Source organism: Gorilla gorilla, chromosome 8 (genome assembly GCF_029281585.2).
Source record: "Gorilla gorilla gorilla isolate KB3781 chromosome 8, NHGRI_mGorGor1-v2.1_pri, whole genome shotgun sequence".
NCBI classification, from domain to species: Eukaryota; Metazoa; Chordata; class Mammalia; order Primates; family Hominidae; genus Gorilla; species Gorilla gorilla.
The window spans coordinates 117,220,699-117,234,576 of record NC_073232.2 but is presented as its reverse complement, the minus strand read 5'-3'; the positions used below and the strand labels follow the sequence as shown (position 1 = coordinate 117,234,576).

The 13,878-nt window shown below is 40.4% G+C and overlaps 1 protein-coding gene across 1 annotated transcript in view; it reads right to left on the bottom strand.

Annotated features, from left to right (window-relative positions):
• The window catches only part of SORCS3 (sortilin related VPS10 domain containing receptor 3), a 627,364-nt gene that overhangs the window by 309,009 nt on the left and 304,477 nt on the right, over positions 1–13,878 (bottom strand). The window lies entirely within an intron of this gene.

Sequence of the window (13,878 nt, the reverse complement as noted above, 5' to 3'; positions counted from 1 at the left end):
AGAGGAGGGGACCAAGGTAGCAATTTTGCCAGGCAGGTAGTCTCTGTAATGATCCATCATCCCGTGCCAGGTGGTCCCCAGACAGGCAGGGAAAAGAAAAACACAATAACAGTAATAAACAGAGAAAAGGGTCTTCCAGATAACTATGTAATGAGGAGCCCCAGCTGCCTCAGCCAGAGAGGGTGGGAAGAGGTAGGAGAGGAAGGACTGAAGAGGTAAGAAACAGAGGAGCCCAAATGTGATGGTTTTGTATTTTGTCCCAGTGACAGGTCTGAGTGAGTGAGTGAGAGTGTGTGTGTGTGTGTGTGTGTGTGTGTGTGTGTGTGTGTGTGTGTGTGTGTGTGTGTGTTTCCTTATTGCAGAAAGAAAGAAAACAATACCACACAAACCCTTGCAAACTTTTTGTTGTTGTTAAGGACAGAACAGCACATTTGTCAAAAGGTCCAACTGCCACTTCTAATTTCAAAGCTCCACAAAGGATCCACCCCTATGGTGATTTAGATTAATCGCTTCTCATTAAGAGCCAATAAAACCGCATTCAGAATGCTCCTTTCTGCCACAGCCCACTGTTGCCATTTATAATTGCTGAAAGGGAAAGCAGAGGAACACCAGAGAGTTGTCAAGTGTAATTTATAGGTTTTTAAGATCGAATCATTTTCTATAATATTAGATTAAATGACAGTCTATATTAAAGAGGAAATTACATTTCACCTTGCTTTCTTCACTTCCCACACTCAGCCCATTTTGAGCTAGGGTTTTAGAAATGCTCTAATCCCAAAGCAAAGGGCCAGAAAATGTCCTGAATGATGTACCTGAGAAGGATCACCCAGTGAATGTCCATGCACCCAGCATTCTGTCCAGAGAAGGTGGACAGGAGATAATTGAGAATATTCTCTTAGCAGAGCCAAATTATCTAGGAACCCCTCAGGGCACCCTACACTCTTCAACCAGAGCTGTGTCATCGGATCCCAGCCACACTCACTATAGCTCCAGGGTATTCATTTTGGTGTCTGTGGGGGTAACAAAATTACACAGAATAAGTTGGTGGTCTTAACGGAATCTCATCACCTTTGGGTTTAGAATCAAACAGACCTTGCTTTTTCATTTGGTCATTCAGTTATGTGGTCAATCATTCCCTCACATTCATTTATTGAGGCTCTAACTATGGGCTAGATTCTACAGTAAACAGGGAACACACAGATGAGAAAGACACAGTCAAACCCCACCTCCATCATCTATTAACTCCTTGACTTCAAGGCTTCAGTTCTACTCAACTGTAAAATTAAAAAAAAAAAAAATCACTTCCACCACCACCACCATGGTGGGTTGAGAGGAGATGATGAGAAGGAGAAATAACATTTGGAAAACTCTTGTCACATAATACGTTCAACAAATGTTGGGGCTTTCTTTCCCTTCCATGTCCCATGGTGTTTCCGAACAGTTACTTTCAGATGAGATGAGCGTAAACACAGAGAATCAGTTTGTGTAAGGACAAGAGCCCCTTGGGTTGCACAGCTGAGATGTATGAAGTAAAAACAACAATGTAAAGGCTGATAAACACCGTTGCAGAAGGATGTGACATCCTGAAGAACGAGAAAGGAAGAGTGGGACAGTAATCCATCACTGAGACAAACTTGTCATTTGTAATGTCATATTATAGAGAGCCAACTCTTTAGTCTGGAGGTCACATAGTTCACTCACTGGTTCCAATAGAATGTTCCAGCCCCATGTCCCCAGAGTGCTTATATTCCTGAAAGGAATCACCTAAATCACAGTTCCCCAAATATCCCATGGTTACCATCATGATGTCATTGCTGTGGTTATTCTTTGTTCTGGAAGGCTCTTTTTTACACTCCATACCCGTAAATCCTATCACTCCCTCAAGGCCATATCCAAATGCCACCACCTCTAAGAAAGCTCTGTGGATTCTTCCTCAGCCCTCTGTAGTACTTTGTAGACCTTAAAATTACCTGCTTAAGTTACAGCAAAACTGTAAGCTCTTTTGTGGCAAGAAGAACTTTTTCTCATCTTTTTATCCTTCTCAGAGCCCAATTTATTGTCTTTCAGGGAGGGCTCAAAAGATGGACTGCTCTGCTCCATGGTGCCTGCATTTATGAACCCAGCCAGAAGAAGCCCCCAGGTCATCCCTGCAGGAGTCTTGGATGAAGGAAAGGAGTGAAGGCAGAATCTTGAGATTGTTCTTATTCCATTCAGCAGTGCTCATCTCCACTCTCACTGCATTCATGGGCCAAAGTAAGTTATGGAGCCAAGCCTGTTCTCATTGAGGGTGAGGTATCTAATCCTCCCAAAGGGAGACACCCAGTAGCAGGGAATATTTTGTACAAATAATACAAATTTAACTCCTAAGTATATACCCAGAGGAATGAAAAACAGATAAACAAATACATGTGCATGCCTGTTCACAGCAGCTCTATTCACAAAATGTGGCCAAAACATGTGGAAACAATCTAAATGTTCATTAATGAATGAATGGATAAACTGATTTTGGTAAACACTCAATATTTTCAGCCATATAAAGAAAGGAAGTAGTGATACATGCTACAATATGAAAAAAACTTCGAAAACACTATGGCAGGTAAGAAGCAGCAGAAACAAAAGGTCACATATTGTATGTCTCCATTTATATGAAATATCCAGAATAGGGAAATCTGCAGGGAGAAAATGCCGACAGGTGATTGCCAGAGACTAGGGATATAGGAGAATGGGAAACGACTACTTAATGGTCACAGGGCTTCTTTTGGGGTGATAAAATGCTCTGGAACTAGATAGTAGTGATTACACCACATCGTGCATGTACTAAATGCCACTAAATTGTTCACTTTAAAAATAGTTAATTTTAGTTAATAGTTAATTATTTAGTTATTTAGTTAATAGTTAATTTTAGTTAACTTTATGTGAATTTCACTTCAAAAAATCTATATAAATAAAAGAACTGGGTCCGGGACTCACTGGTTTCAGCCTTTCTCACCTATCCAGAAAAACTAGGATGATAACGTTAAGTAAAAATTAGCAGTAAGTACAAAACTAACTCCCACCTAGCTTGTTAAGTCTCCTAATGTAATCCCTCTGCTTAATGGAAAATAATAATAACAGTCCATCTGAACAGGTAGCACAGACCACCATCACCAGGTGAACAGCTACACTGACCCCACAGCCAGCTACTGGCTAGTGAAACTTGTTGCAGGTCTGCTTCCTTTCTGCGATGCCCAGTTCCAGCTCAGGCTGGGTCCTGCTGATGTACATGACAGTTCCAAGTGGACTACTCTTCTCAGAAACAAATCCTATTCTACTTGCCACAAGCTGCTTCTTCCTATTTCCTAACAATTAGTATTATCAACAAGTTTAATTAACAAGCAGAGGCCCCCTCATGCTCAAATGCTATGCCCGAATGCTCTCATTTAAAAAGTTGGTATACAGGCACTTACTATACGCAGCTTTATGAAGCATGTGTTATAAAAGTATCTCACCCACCCGGCTTTTTAATACCCTTCAATTCAATCCCATAAAATCCCAGCAATATTTAAGTGCTAAAGGTGGCCTTCACTATGATATTTATTATTGGATAATGAAAAATGGAACAGAGAGCCTTCAAAACTCCAGGCAATGGAGTGAACCATATCTTTTCTAAGCTTTTAATAATAGGACCACAATTTTCTTCCTAGAAATTACACAGATCTCCAGTGTCCCTTTTGAGATTCCCTCTTGGATGCATAAATTTTCTCAAAAATTTTACTTATTAGTAACCAAACCCCCTATCAGTTGAAGGGAAGTCAGTTGGTCAAATATATATATACATATCTGCCTCCTCCATTCAACTGGAACTTTTTAGGACAACCTTGAACTTCCCATGTGACCAAGAGTCCCCCAATTTTCCTGGCCTTGCCCAATACAGACAGCTATTAGCACACACTGGGAATTTACTCCATGTCACTGTTTCCAATGCTGAGTCCCCACTGGGTCCTGCGTTAGGTTGCTATTTTACCAGCTAATATGCTTTTATGCCATTTATTGCTCTGTATGTCTGTGACTGCATCAGACTATGATATCTCTGAGAACAGTAATTAGCCTGATTTATCTTTTTTATCTCTGGCATCCAGCACAATGTCTGGTACATTGTAGATGTTAATAGATATGTCTAAATGCAGTAATAGTTAACCAACTCTGGGAAAACTATTACAGAGCAGAAAGGGAAGTCTAAGATCATCTTTCTCAACTATCCCAACACACAGTGGAGGACATGTAACAAATGCAGTCCCCTTTCTAAAATCTCATAGGTACCAATGGTATAATTGTTAGCCAATGGTGGCACCTGGAAAATGCCATCAGCACTGTCTGAAGTGCTTGTGAAACACTGCATTTTCCTGGATCTTACCTTAGACATCTTAAATAGGAATTTCTAACTCTGAGAGCAAAGTCCTGAATCTACCTTTTAACAAGCACACCAATTATTCTAATATATACATGAGGTTGAGCATCACCGTTTTAGAATACCTACAGCAAGGACATCACTTTTCTTGCTTCCAGTTCCTTGCAGAATGGAGGAAACTGCCAGTGCCTGGTAGCCCCCCATCAAGGGTATGGCCACAGAGAGTGTGGAAGACTCACAGTACACAAAATGGAATATGTAATTCAGCAGAGCCTTCACCATGATGGGTCAGTTCCTTAGACCCAGTGAGAAGTTAAACACTGCAGAAGAAAACTATGTGGCATTGAGGCAGAACTAATCATTTGGGAATTGGGACATTATTTGATTAACTATCCTCCTCTGAATAATCTTTGATTCCCCACTGCTCTGTCAGAGAGTGGGGTTTCCAATTATTCTTATTGTAACTTCACTACACAATAAGCCCCGGAAGGTGCGTGTCTTTTCCTCTGAAGAGCCTATGTTTTAGGCTTTCTAAACACTACCTGTTTGCTCAAAACATGGTTGGGAAATAATTAGCATCAACTGTGGAGCAATGAGCTGCTGCTTTCAGGTTCTACACATAGTTTCTGAAATAGAAAATAGCAAGAAATTAGCCACCTCTTTCCTAATTAATGGGCAACAATTCCCATTCCTGTTAATTTATAACACGTTAACACAACTCTAGCTACTCCCTTGCTGTTGTGCCTAGCTTAAGGTGACATCAAAGGGAAACAAAAACATTTGTTGTCTGTGTGTGCATGCATTTAGGCTGGAGGAGCAGGGATATAGAAAGTAAAAGTAGACTTTTATCAGAAAAGAGTAAGCATAGCTCTCAATTTGGTCACAAGGCAGAAAACAGAAGAACCTTCATTTGTTCCTGTACATGGGTGAACAAAAACCCCAAGAATCTTGGACACTGAGACTAAGAAAAGCCAATATAAGACTACAGAGAGAAAATACATAATTTCGAGTAGTGCTTCTCAAACTTTAATATGCTCATGAATCACCAAATATCTTACCAAAATACAAATTCTGATTCAGTAGGTATGTAGAAGAGTGTGAGATTCTACACTTCCAACACGCTTAGAAGTTAAGCCAATGCTGCTGGTCTGTGGACCAGACTTTGAGTAGCAAGGGCTCAGGGTAAATAAGGACTATTAGGAACAGCTGGTGTCATGCTGTGATTTTTTTTTTTTTTTTCAAACATTCATGTGCACCAGAATCACCTGGAGAGTGTGCTTAACCACAGATTTGGGTCCGACACAGAGTGTCCAACTTAGGAAATCTAGAAGGAGCCTGAGCATGTGCATTTCTAATAAGCTCTCAGGTGATGTCAATGCTACTGGTCCAAGAACCACACTTGAAAACCACTGGTGTAGGAGACGGACACTAGATTTGGAATCGGGGGAACGATTCAAATTGCCGTGCTGGTGCTAACTTGCTTAGTGACTTTGGCAAGCCCCTTCATATCACTAGACATAAATGGGGATAATGGTATCTATTGGTGGGTTCACTGGTTTTGGTAAGGGTTAAGTGAGATAATGTATATGATATACATAGCACAATTTGCTAAGCCCACAAAAGTGGACACTATTGAACTCCCTTCCTATGGTTAAGATTAGCCAGATAGAGAATGGCTGAATTATAAGAATATCCTGGGATGTGACTTCTCTATAAAAGGCTTCACATCAAAAGCCAGTTTTCTCCAGGGTTCAAAATAATCATGAAACTGCATTGGGCCTCTTTGTCTTGCCACCTGTGATCTACCTCTGACATACAGGCTGTTATGTAATCCTAATAGGTTGGTTTGTATTTAACCATGGTGGCTCACACCTGTAATCCTGGTATTTTGGGAGGTTGAGGTGAGAAGACTGCTTGAGGTCAGGAGTTTGAGACCAGGCTGGGCAACATAGCGAGACCCTCATCTCTAAAAACAAAAACAAAAACAAAAAAATTAAAAATTCACTGGGCATGGTGGCATGTGCCTGTAGTCCCAGCTACTGATCCTTTCTTAAGGATCACTTGGGCCCAGGAGCTAGAAGTTATAATGAGCTATAATCCCACCACTGTACTCCAGCCTGGGCAACAGAGCAAGACACTGACCCTAAGAAAAAAATAAAAATAAATTTAAAAAAATCAAGTCTCGTACCAAGTAAGGCAGTGTTGAACGTGTGACTGGAACTGGATATTAAGCAAGATGATTTCTGTCCTCAAGAAATTTACAGTCTAATAGAGAAGAAAAAATTCAGTCCAAAAGAACATGCATTAAAGGGCCTGTTATGTGCTAGAAACTTATAGGGAACACATAAGATAGAAAATATGGTAAGAAGCACTAGTGAAGACTAAGAAGGAAATTATCCATAAATAGTAAAAATAACCAGAAAATTAAAAATATTGCCAGTGCCTCCTATAGATGTCTAAAAGGGTCTGTATAGGAATAATTATTCCTCTGTAGATGTGCAGGTCAAAAAGTAGCCTTACTTCAAAACAACAATCAATTAAATATGCTCCTGCTAATAAAATCACTTTGCTGAAATAATTTATATTTAGAAGCCAGCCTCTTAGTTAGAGAGTACTGAGGAAACAGCCATTTGTATATAAGCTTGTGTGTTTCAATGTTCTTGTGTATAGGAATCAACTGGAATCTTCGTTGAACATTCAAAATCTTGGCCACATGCTCCAGAGATGCTGATTCTGAAGTTCTGAGATTAGACTAGAAACCTACTCCTGCCTTCCTTTTTAAGACAGAATTTCCCCGGGTCTGAGACAGGTGAAAGTGTGGCTTTTCCCCAAGCCACTTGTGCCAGCCCTTCTATTCAAATGAAATTTTCCAGTAGATTTTCTCCAAAACCAACTTATAAAATATTTTTGTAACTAAACCAGACCTATAAAAACAGCCTTAAAATTATAATCGCAATCATACTAATACTCCTTCCACTTGCTATGTGCCAAGCTGTAAACTAAGAAATCTTATTTACACGCAATGCTTCCTTTAACTTTCCCATGGACCCTATGAATTAGGACTTTTTATTAACCACAATTTTCAGAGAAAAGTCGGGTGAGGTTAAGCAACATACCCTAGATTATACGGTCACATTATATAATAGTAAGTAATGTTGCAGGAACTAGCATCCAGCCTTTCTAACCCCCAAACTTACTGACTTAAAATTAGCTATTTTTTGTCCAAACAGGCAATAGGCAGTATCTCATTGGTTGTGGGTAGTGATCACACATGGCTTTATTCCTGAGGGTAACATTTTGAAAAGGATCTTGAGTGAAGTAAAGGATTAAGAGGAGAGCAGAGGAATAAAGATGGGGAAGCTCAGAAGAGGCCTGTCTGCTCTTCTTGCTGCTGTACTTTCTTTTTGCACAACCTCATCTTATCTCTTATTGTCCTGACTTCTACCTCTGCATCTCAGATCAATGCTGCCCATGATTCACCTGACAACCTACAGGTAGATTTGTGCAGCTTAAGCCAAAACTGATTACAAATTAAACTTTTTGTAAATCAAATCTTATTACTCTCTTAACTCATTACCATTTCACTTTAAATTGATATTCAATGTGCAATCTAAAGTTTCCCTTCTCTCAGTCATCTGCCAAGTGGCTAATAATCTGCAACTGAATAGTAAAATACACTAAGGAAATAAATTCACCATTTTCCCCACCTTTCCTTCCTTTATGCACACAGAAACTCAAAGCATACATATTTTATACATCAAAATGTTTATGTAGTGGGTTTTCTTAAAAGGAACACTAACTTAAGCATGCACTTGGTTCTACTCAAACGGCCACAATGAACAAAGATGCAAAACCTAGTCTAAGCCAGACTGCTGCTGTAAGATTCTCCTTATTACCTATCTTGTCTTAAGAAAAATAGAATGTATTTATGAAATGCTACAAGGGGTTCCAAAGAGGGCATGAAATTTCTTAAGAAGTAGAAGAGGGAAGTTACATTTAACTTCTTTTCTTAATACTACACACTTTGAACCCCTAAGAGAATGCCTTCTCTGTTAAAGTGTTTCACTCTCTTACTGGGAAAAATAATTCAGTTCATCTATCATTCTCTTGAACAGCCAATTTAAACTGAAAGCCTGACTGCCCAGACTCAAGCTACATTCAAAACTATTTCTCTTTCCCCATGGCATATAGGCAAAAGTTCCTTCCACCACTCATGTCTCCTCACTGATGCTCAAACACAAACATAGTATCTGTGGGAAACATAGCAATTTAAAGACAAAGCAAACATAGCAATTTTAAATAAAACTCTCAATTTTCTGCCTCTGGAGTAGGGTGGTGATTATGTGTGCTGATGGGACCTACTGATTTTTTTAAGCATGAAAAAAAAAATTTGTGGTTATTGTCAAAGCTTGGTCATTCATACAATGGAGAAGACCTGGATGGATGTGTGATCCCAAATGATGACTAATCAAAGCATGTTTTCTACATATTCTGGATGGTGGGCTTTTCTGCAACAAATTGGCTTGAATTGGTTTGGGCTACTGTAGCATTAATTTGTATTCCTTGACAAAAGAAGTAACATTTACTGGGTAGCTGGGCGGAATGAGGGTAATGGCAAAAGGAACTGGGAGAACAGTGACCTATAATAAAATACTTCCCATGGAGACCTCACTGTGAATAATCATTGCTGGAATAAAAAAGGGCATCCTGCATGTGGAGTAATCTGACCTGTTTGATAACCCCTGAGAAAAGGCACATCAAATCTTCACTCCTTCAGATCCGCAGTAATCTTCCTCTTGCAGAGGTTCCTTCCCTTTGAAGCACTTCTGTTCAACCCATAAGGCATGTTAGGGTCAAAGTAAAAGAAGACATGGGCAGACATCGAACCGGAAAGTTAATGCCATGAGGGCAGAGCTATATCGAGGTTTAGCTACTATCTTTCCAGGGCCTGGCATCCATAAAATGCTGTGAATCAAATTAATTCATTTGCAAACTCAGTTCCCAGCTGAACCATCTCTGTCTTGATAAATTCCTCATTCTATTCCACTTACCTCCACACCGAGAGTCCTTGCCCATTTTTCTAAAATCTGGCTTCTAAGCCCCTTTATGTTGACTTTTTTCCATGATGCATCAACATCTGATTTTACTGGTAATGACCCACTAATTTGGCAAAGCCCTCATTTCCATGCTTTGCACACTACCCTTTGCAACTTCTGTCTGGCACAGCATAACCCCGTGGACAGACTTATACAGGTGAGGTCAAGCATAGGTAATGCTCCCTAGGAAATAAGCAGGGCTCAGGGGCACTTAAGACAGGACCAGGCAGGGATTCGTGTCCAGGGAACCTCAGTCAGGCAGAAGAGGTGGACAATATGCAGTTGGAAAAGGCATGATAGTTGTCTATGTGTTATTTGCTCCTCAATCCCAAAACAACTCTTAGCCTGTTGCCAGTCAACTTATAAGGATTACATTCTCATTAATTTTTACAATGAGAAAAATAGTGCTGGTGTCCAGACAAAAGGAGTTTTGTTTTTTGAGTACCTATGCCCAAGGTCTTTAAAAACCGTAACATCTAGGCTGGGCACAGTGGCTCACACCTATAATCCCAGCACTTCGGGAGGCCGATGCGGGAGGATCACTTGAGGTCAAGACCAGTCCAGCCAACATGGTGAAACCCTGACTCTACTAAAAATACAAAAATTAGCCGGGCATGGTGCCACGTGCCTGCAGTCCCAGCTACTCGGGAGGCTGAGGCAGGAGAACAGCTTGAACCTGGGATGGGAGGCAGAGATTGCACTGAGCCAAGATTGCGCCACTGCACTCCAGCCTCGGTGACACAGAAAGACTCCATCTCAAAACAACAACAACAAAACAAACAAACAAAAAATTCAACATCCAGTGCTAGGTCATGAAGCAGGCCCTTGTAAGTACTGCCATTCTCTGAGCCTGCGCGGATGATGTATCACTGCAGCACCGGTCAGCCTCCCAGCCCGTGAAAGGACCCCGCCTCCATGTTCAGAGAGCCTTTGTGCTTTTGAATTTATTGTGCCTCCTCCAAGAGGAAAGAGAATGAAGCTCTTCTAAATCCCAACATTTCCTAAGCCTCCCTCTGCCACAGTTGGAGGATAGGTTCCTAGTGTTATCAGCCCTTCTTTCTGATACCCAGAGAGAGGCGAAATTTCCCCTCAATCCACATAAACTACAGAATGCATGGACCCTGCTGCCTTTCACTGCCATAGAAGCTTTTTTTAAAAAAATGTGAATGTCTACCAACAGAGCCCTTCCTTGGCCAATCACATTCCCTCCTGGAAGGAGAAATGGAAGAGCTCTTTATAGGTGAGTCAAAGAAAAACTGATGGGGCAGTGAGGATAAGGGTAGCACATTAGGCCACATATCGGTGCAGATTTGTACAAGTCATCCCCTGCTTTTCCTAGAACATGAGCTGCCATCTACTCTCTCAATCTTCCATGCCAGGGACCGCAGACAATCTCAGGCTACCACCTCCCAGAGGTAAGTTGAACCTCAGCACAGTTTCATCCATCCTGCTGTCCCCATTCCTGCTACATCTGCCCTCCCGTATCACCACACCAAATGACCTCAGAGTTCAGAGGGAGCAAGGCCTTCTATTCCTCTAGGACTTAGAAATTCCACTAAAGAAACATAAACCTATTAATTCCATATAAAAAGAAGCATGCTCTGATGCCTCTGCTCCCTTGGGCCACATGTGATGGGTTCTTAGGCAGAAGAAGAGGAGAAAGATAATGTTCAGTTAACTTCATACCCACAGGGAGGTGGAGAGAGGCACAGAAATGAGACTCTGAGACACGGAAATACGCTCTGCCAGTGGAAGCAGCTTCTGGTTTTGTTTGAAACCATGGAATCAGCAAGACTACCAACCTACAGGCAACTTCATGTCAAAGCAGGAGATGGGTTGTATTGTTTACAAAGAGTTTTCTGTGCCCTGTCTCCTCATGAAAGCTCCTGTGATGGTCTGACTATGACAAAGTGCTTATCGAACAATTTTGTCTTCTGCTGATAGCAGGGAAATAGGCTAGCTCCAGCATACCCACATACAGCATGCAGAGAGAAAGAGAGAAAGGACATGAGCCAGGCAGAAGGCAATCTGCTGGGACTCACTGACCCAACTGGGACAACAGCAGAGGAGGAGGGTGCAGAGGGGTCCCAAAGGAAATGACAGGAGACTAAGCACCAAAGCAGAAACAAGAACAGCCATCCTGTATTTGCAACTCTTTATTCTCAACCCCCACAGGTGTCTTAAACAGCCTTACATCCCCTCCTTATCTAGTAGTCATAGCTGTCATCACCACCACCTGTCATTTATTGTGCATACTCGATGTGCCAGACACTGCACTAAGCACTTTCATTGATTATCTCATTTGATACTCAACAGTACCCTACCAGAGTCAGAATTAATATTATCCCCATTTTACAGATATGGAAACTGACATTTCCAGAACTCAACCAAAATAACACCATTAATAAGAGGTGGAGCCAGGATTAGAACTCAGGTCTTCCTGAAGCCAGGGTGGCAGCTCTTAAAATCATATCAAATGTCTTAAAAATAACAGCCGCCTGAGTCCAAGCCCATTCCCACAGCACCTGGAAGTGTTAACTAAGCCATCTCAGCTTCTCCAGTGTGACTCAAGGCAAAATATGTGACGGAGCAAACACAGTTTAAAAAAAAAAAAGTTGGTATTGTGTATGTGTGTGCATGCTTAATTTTGTGAAAAAGTGTATCCCGGTGAATTGAGGTGCCTCCTCCTTAACATTACAAAATAGTTTAAAGTAAACCTTGCATTAAAGTCAACATGCATAAGGTTCAAAAATCATAATGGTACAGCTTGATAAACTTTCAAAGATGAGTGAGTGTGCCTATGTATTCACTTCCACGATTAAAAAAAAAAAAAGAACATTATGCTGGGCACAGTGGTTCACATCTGTAATTTCAGCACTTTTGGAGGCTGAGGCAGGTGGATCACTCGAACTCAGGAGTTCGAGACCAGCCTAGCCAACATGGTGAAAACTCATCTCTACTAAAAATACAAAAAATTAGCTAGGGGTGGTGGCGCACTCCTATAATCCCAGCTACTCAGGAGGCTGAGGCAGGAGAATCACTTAAACCCGGGAGGTGGAGGTTGCAGTGAGCCTGAGCCAAGATCATGCAACTGCACTCCAGCCTGACAGAGCGAGACTCCATCTCAAAACAAAAACAAAACAAAACAAAACAAAACAAAAAACAGAAAATTAGCAACACCTCAGAAACCCTCCTTGTATGTCCTCTCTCCCAAAAGTAACCACAATGCTCTTCTATTTAACATTGATTAGTTCTATTTTTAAATGTTATCTAAACAGGGTCATACGGTATGTATTCTTTTTTATCTCAACACTCTATGACGTTTTATGGCTCAATACTCTATGAGATTAATCCATGTTGTTGCTTGCTTATAGCAGTAATTCATTCAATCTCATTACTGTATGGTATTACATTGGATGAATTATTCCACAATTATTAGTCCATTTTGCTGTTGACAAATATGTGAGTTGGTTCCAGATTGTGGCTTTTATTGCTATGACCTTTCTTGTACATGTCTTTTGGCTCACATACATACGTAGTTCTGTATGATATTATACCTAAGAGTACAATTGCTGGGTCACAGGGTGTGTATATATTCAGCTTTAGGAGACACTAGCGGTTTTCTAAAGTGGTTATAACAAGTTACATCTTCTCAGTACTGTATGAAAGTTCCAGTTGCCTCACCTTCTTGCCAACACTTGATATTATCTTTTCATTTTAGCTAATACGTTGGTTATAAAAAGATATCTCAAGTAGTATAATTTTGTATTTCCTGATGACAAAGGAAACTGAGCTAGTTTTCAAATGTTTATTGCTCATTAAGATACCTTCTGTGGTGAAATGTCCGTTAAGTCTTCCGCCCATTTTTTTTAAGTCGTCAGTCTTTCTCTTAATGATTTATAGGCATTATTTATGTAGTCTAGATATGAGTACTCTGCCAGATACACACACTGCAACCATATTCTCTTATTAAATGCTATGACTTTCACTCTTATATAATGCTTTTCTTAAATAATTCTTTATTTCATTTAAGTCCAACATATCAATCTTTTCTTCTATAGTCAAAACTTTTTAGAAGCCTATATAAGAAATCTTTGCCCATACAGAAGTCATGAAGATAATATCTTACGCTTTTCTTGAAAAGCTTTATAGTTTTAAGTTTAATAGTCATATCTGCAATCCAGAAGAAATGTTTTTTGTCGAAGTAAGAGGAGTCAAGATTATTATTTTTTAATATTAGGATATTTAATAGACCTAGTTATATTTTTTAAAAGATCACATTTTCATCACTGCATTTCAGTGTTACCCTTTGTTATAAATCAAGCAACCAAACATAGCTGGGTGTGGTGGCATGCACTTGGGAGGCTGAGGTGGGAGGACTGCTTGATCCTCTGA